The following is a 6,000-nucleotide window of genomic DNA, read 5'->3' on the forward strand; positions in this document are numbered from 1 at the left end:
AATGTATGAAATGGTGCTGGATATGATTTAAAAGTTGCATACCCGTGCTATAAAGTTGAATCCCCTTGGTGCGATAAATTAGTTAAAGTAGCAAAAATCAAAATTTTCTCATTTTTTACATCCAATGTTTTCCACAAAAACTGTTCACCTTTGTCCGTTTTCTGTAACATTTCTGGCACATTTATATTTACACATGTCTGTGGTGCCATCGGCAAGTTCTACATGTGTTGTTTCTGTCTATTTATATTTCTTTTCATCAGCTTGGTGTTTGGCATCTATGTGGCAACATGTAGTGGCAATTTTTCATATGCTCTGTTTACTAGCGAGCTGGTCGCTTCATTTTTATTTTCATCCACATTTGTTTTAAGTTCACTTATCGATTTATTTATTAATATAGTTGTAGTGTCAGGCATATGATTATGCTCCCCTGTACATCTTATATTTTCATTTTCAGTTATTGCTCTTCCCGTACACTGTAATTTTTTATATTCTGTACACTTCCAGTGACTTGTTTCTTTCCGTGTCAATTCTCTACTGTAGATATATCCTTCATACACTAGCTGCGAACCTCCCATTTGTGATTTTATGTACTCCATATCGGTATCAATACGTATCTGTAAGAGTCAATTTTATAGATAATTATTAGTTGCTGACTGTAATGTGCTACTGTTTTAAATATTTCATCATTTCTATGTGTTCTACTTACCACTTTATTTTAGTCAGGAAATACGTTATTGTCTCGGTCGTTTGTGTCAGCTGGTGTCTCATTCTCACCTTCCCTCACGCACTGACAGTTTGTTTCCAACCATCACCTGTGCATATGCTTTCTACACAAGGTTCTTTACTCTTCGCTTAGCTCCAGTCTTTTAACCCTTTCTCGATTTCACTTTCATTCAATATGTTTTTTAATGTTCGATCCTTTTGTTTCGAACAAATGACCCATTTACATGATTTATACCTGATGTCGGACCTTTGACTTTCGATCCTTTTGATTCAATACTTTTATTTTTAGGTCCTTTGTTTTCGGTAATATAACCTATAACCGTTCTGGACGTCTTACTACTGTTTCAATAGGTTCTATTGATGATTCGCGGAAAACATGTGTAGTGCCCTCCTCTTTTGCATTTAATGCAATTTACATTCCTTGCAGGGCAAAATATATTTGAGGATAGATGCCGATTGCTGCAGCATTTGTAGCACTTAATTTATTTTCTTTCATTTGTTCTTCTGTTTTGTTTTTTTGCAGATACATTTTTTCCCTGTTTTTCGTTTCTCATGCTTCTCATGTAGCAGGAAGTTTGTTCCATACCTCTGCCAAACTCCATTGCTTGTTCCAACGGAAATTCTTTTGATAATAGTTTCTTTTGCACTCTGGAGTTATCAGTGCATTGTACTGATTGATCTCTGATTAGGGAGTTAGTTAATGTCCTGAAATCACACGTGTGACTCAAGGTTCTTAGAGCTGCCACAAAGCATTCTACTGGTTCCTGTGGTTACTGTGACCTCTAAAAGAACTTCTGGCGTTCAAAAGTAATTTTTTTTTGGTTCAAAGTGATTTTGCAATTTTTTTGTGTAATCATCTACCTCTCCTTGGCCTGCTTCCCCTGCTCCTGGGAATCCGTTATAAACACTTCACGCCTCTGCTCCTAGGTTGTGCAGAAGAACAGCTTATTTACTGGCAGATGTGAATTTGTCTCCACCTATTGTCAGAAAGATATGTGTCGAATAGTTTTTTCCATCTTTCCCCCATAATTGCTAGTATATCAGGTTCAGCTAAGGAAGGTGGTGGTGGTGCCATGGGTTTATTCTACTTTTTTGGCTGTTTATTGCTTTGTAGCTTAATTCCAAACTTCATTCGCTTATGTTATCAATGCAAATTGCTGCCTCTGTTTTATAGTGCCCCTTCTCCTTTATGGGGCCTTGTTTACCGTGGTTGCTATGGCATCCTTCCACTCACGTTGCATCGACGCTTGTGGGTCCATTCCTCTAACCTGTGAGCGTTGCACGATTGGAGCCTTCTCCTTTCCTTCACCCCCCCTCGGACCACTGGACCGCCGTCCTTTCCGAGGTGATTGGGGTTGGTTGAGAGGTCCTCATCTATCTGCTGCCTGCTGGCTCCTGTCCACGTTGGACGTGGAATAACTACCTTTGCCCTGTGTGTGGACTCTCCCACAGGCCTGTGTGCAATCCTCATCACCAGTGAAAGAAACTACTCTTACACAGTAAGTTGTTCTTAAGGGTCCTTAATTTACAGGCCTGAGGGGAAACATCCATAATCTCTGCTCGCCATCAACCGTCTCAACTCGATCTCCCGAGTCTTCCAAGTTCCATGAGAGAAGGCTCGGGAGATGGAATGTAACACAGTGCTTCATATCAGCAATCCTGTAAGGACTTTAAGCCTTAGCAATGGTAGATTTGTCTTGGTCGGGGGCCCTGGAGGGCCTCTTTTGGAGGAAGATACTGAGACTCCCACCAGCAACCTCCATAGCTTTTGTGTGATTGGAAATGGGCCTGGTATTGCTTAGGACACAGGTGCACACCCGCCAAGGCCTGCTCCGTTTGAAATCAAGGAGTAAGTCAAAATGGTCCTTGGTGGACATGCTGGGGAGAAGCTACAAAGTGACGCAGAGGGTACCTGAAAATGAAAACGAGGATTGTTTCCTACAAATCGATTGGTGTCTTGAATTTCAAAGGGGAAGTCATTACAAAATACTTAAGTGCTCTTTTTGTAAATAAAATAAAAAAGCATGATTGGCCCAGTAATTACTGGAAAAACTGCGGCGCTATGGACCGGTGGTGGGAGTTTTAGGCTGTGGCTTAGGATAAATCAACTACCCTTACTTACTGTCCAGGGGGTATGTACCCAAAAGCCCACAGACCAGCGAATCTGTCGTATTTGATCGCAAGACACCTCTCGACCCAATGTGTAAAAATGAGCACAAGGTCTATGTGCTTATTGGGTACATTCGTGAGCCGGCATGACTCCATAAAAACAGTCACTTTGGAGCTACTGTCTACATACTGATCTGGAGTCAGTTCAGATTGTGTTATAATGTCTCTGGTGTGAAATAAAAGATAAACTGGGTATATAATCTCAGGTAAACGAGAACACCCCAATTCTTAGTGTTAATCTCGCTAAATCGAGTGGGGATTGGGCCCTTGGAAACGCAATGTATTGTTATTATCTGTAAATGAACGATGACGTCAGCCTGACTGCAGACAAAAGTGACTACATTTGGTTGGCTATCATTTACTCTTTTTAAACTCTTAAAAGGTTTTAGACTTGTGATGAATTGATGTACAATAATGAACATCTTTTGTAAAATGTTCATTTTGTGAGTTAACAAATACTTTATTATATGAAAATGAAAGCATTGTGCAATGTTTTGTAGTATATTGTTGAAATAGAATCTTGCCTGAAAATCGTCTTGTCGATTTCCATGTCTACTTCTGAAGAAAGATTGTTCAGAATGTAGACAATCAGTGGCGGCTGGTGACTTTGAAATGTGGTGGGGTGTAAATTTATCTGGGTGAATTTTAGAGCGAGCGCAGCGAGCGAGCCCAACCCACATCAAGGGGGTGCGTGGGCGTTCTCCTCTGTGAAATAGTTGGAAAAATGGCTTCCAAAATGTGCAATTTACTGTTCAAACCCACAGACATTTGACATAAAAAGCATTCATTTTACATACTAGTACACCCCCCACTCCAAAGGCGTGAAGGCCCATTAAAAAGAATACTGAAAGACTCTGATTTAGGGCCAGATGCTGCTACCACAGGTTGTGTGTGGGGTAAACAAGCATTCCACTGGTGATGACAATATCTGCACGGCTAACACTCAACATAACAAGAAGATGTTCATCCCCAGATGTCACAGAAGGCTGCCATGAGACCCTCTGAATAAGATTACTATGCACCATCACATTGATTTGTATGTGCTTGAGAGTTTTCATTAAAAATAACACTGACTATGTCCCCCCCTGGCTTCACACGCGACTAAAGGGCACAGGCCCTTAAGCTGAGGAAGGGAGCAAGTGTAAGAGCAGGAAGAAGGAGAAAGAGTGACAGACATGCACCCTCCTTCCTTCCCCCTCTGCATATTAGGAAGGGCAAAGTACAGGGGTGCTCAGGCTGGCCCAGGGGTTGACTGGCCCAGGGGTGGACTGGCTTACAGGGAACCCTGGAGATTTCTCATTAGGCCTCTGCACCCTGGGCTTCTTTTGTGTGGTGACCTATTTTATGTCCAAAATTTCTCATAGAAAAATGGTTGGGCTTGCTGAAATTGTGTAAAATGAGGGCCACTTTTAAAATTATTTCCAGGGCCTCTTTTGGCTCCCAGTCCACCCCTGCTCTGCCCTTACCCCTTTCGATGTAGATACACTGAGTGCCTTTTTACTACACTGCTTAGAGGTGTGATGAACACCATTAGAGATCATATGCAGGCTCTAGATTCCAACGTTTGCGATCACAAAAGGAGAGATTTTCACGTGGAAGCTAGAGAATGCAATTTGCTCATTGACCTGTACAGGGCGAGGGGGGCTTGTTTCAGGGTGAGAGCAAAACCCTATAAAAGCAAAGTTTTTTTTTTTAAAAAAAAAAAACATTTATCCTACATATAGAATATGTTTGTGTATATCGACAACAAACTTTTCCTAAATGAAGTCAATAACGGGGTTGGACACCTATGACAAATCGGGAGGGGCTGTCAACTAAATAGCATCAGACAGACCAAACAGATTCATACGGTTCATGTAACAAAGACTTCAAACAACTAGGCCTGCCATGGATTCCCCAGGGCAGGGCTCCAGGACGAGGACGGTCGTGGGAGCACTGTCCCAGGCTGTGCAGCTTCAAATGAAAAAAAAAAAACACAAGAGCAGAATATTTCAGCTGTCTGTTTAAATTGCTATTTCGGCTCAGAAGGAGAGCTTAATGCAAAGTGCCGACAGCATCAGTTTCTATGTGCTACAGTCACACTGAACATGACTCCCTTAACATAAACACCATTTACATGGAACATCTGGATAGACGGATAATTTGAGTCTACTTAATTGTTGATCCCTCACCCACATATCTCGCCCCAAGTGTTTGTGAGCCCCTTTATCCTGAAAACAATGCAATCCTTGGAATGTAAGTTCGCCGTAGGCAGCATGCAATGTGAACTTCACTGCACGTAGTGCCCAGCATGTGAGCAGGCTGTGTCAAATTCATTGCATGAAGTATGTGAGCAGACAGCGTTAAGTTCACTGCGTGCAGTTTGCAGAACATGGACACGCATTGTGAAGTGTGCAGCACGCGAGCTTGCAGTGTGGAGTTCACTGCACTTAGTGCGCAGCAGGAGGGCATACACTGACGATCACAGCAGGCAGTACGCGGCGTGTGAGCATCACGGCAGGCAGTCGCAGTATCTGGGCATGCAGTGTGAAGGCGCGGCACACAGTGCGCTGCACGTGAGCATGCAGTGTGTCCTCCACTGCCCTCAGTACACAGCATGCGAGGATGCAGATGGTGGTTGTAGAGGGGAGCTTCAGGAGCGTGCCCGAGTCGAGGCCCAGACTACAATGACCAACGAGTAGCAGGCAGCCGAGAATGAACGCAGGGAAATGAAGCTTGGCCCACGGAGAGCATGCGCCCCTGAAACTCTGAAGCAACAGGCCCTGCACTTGTAACCTCGCTCCTACTAAAGACTGATTCGTTAGAAAGAAGTTTCAGTTCAGATACTTAACCAAATGCATTACATCTGACCCGCTTATGTGGCATCAGAGGAAAGATCCCGCACTGCAATTACCGCATGTCTTTCAAGTTGACTGCTGTTCTCAGGGAAGCTTCTAACTTGTGATGTCGTCTTCGCGCAGGATTTCCTTCCGCACGGCATGTGCGCCCAGTCACACAAATGTCATTGGCTCGAAAACAGCCAATGACATTCAGAGATTTGGTGTTGCAAGCCGAAGTCCTCAGCAGGTGCGCTGTTTGTGCACACGTTATTACTAGCGGGGCCACCAC

This window comes from Ambystoma mexicanum, chromosome 6q (genome assembly GCF_040938575.1).
Source record: "Ambystoma mexicanum isolate Mex_15411 chromosome 6q, UKY_AmexF1_1, whole genome shotgun sequence".
Taxonomy (NCBI): Eukaryota; Metazoa; Chordata; class Amphibia; order Caudata; family Ambystomatidae; genus Ambystoma; species Ambystoma mexicanum.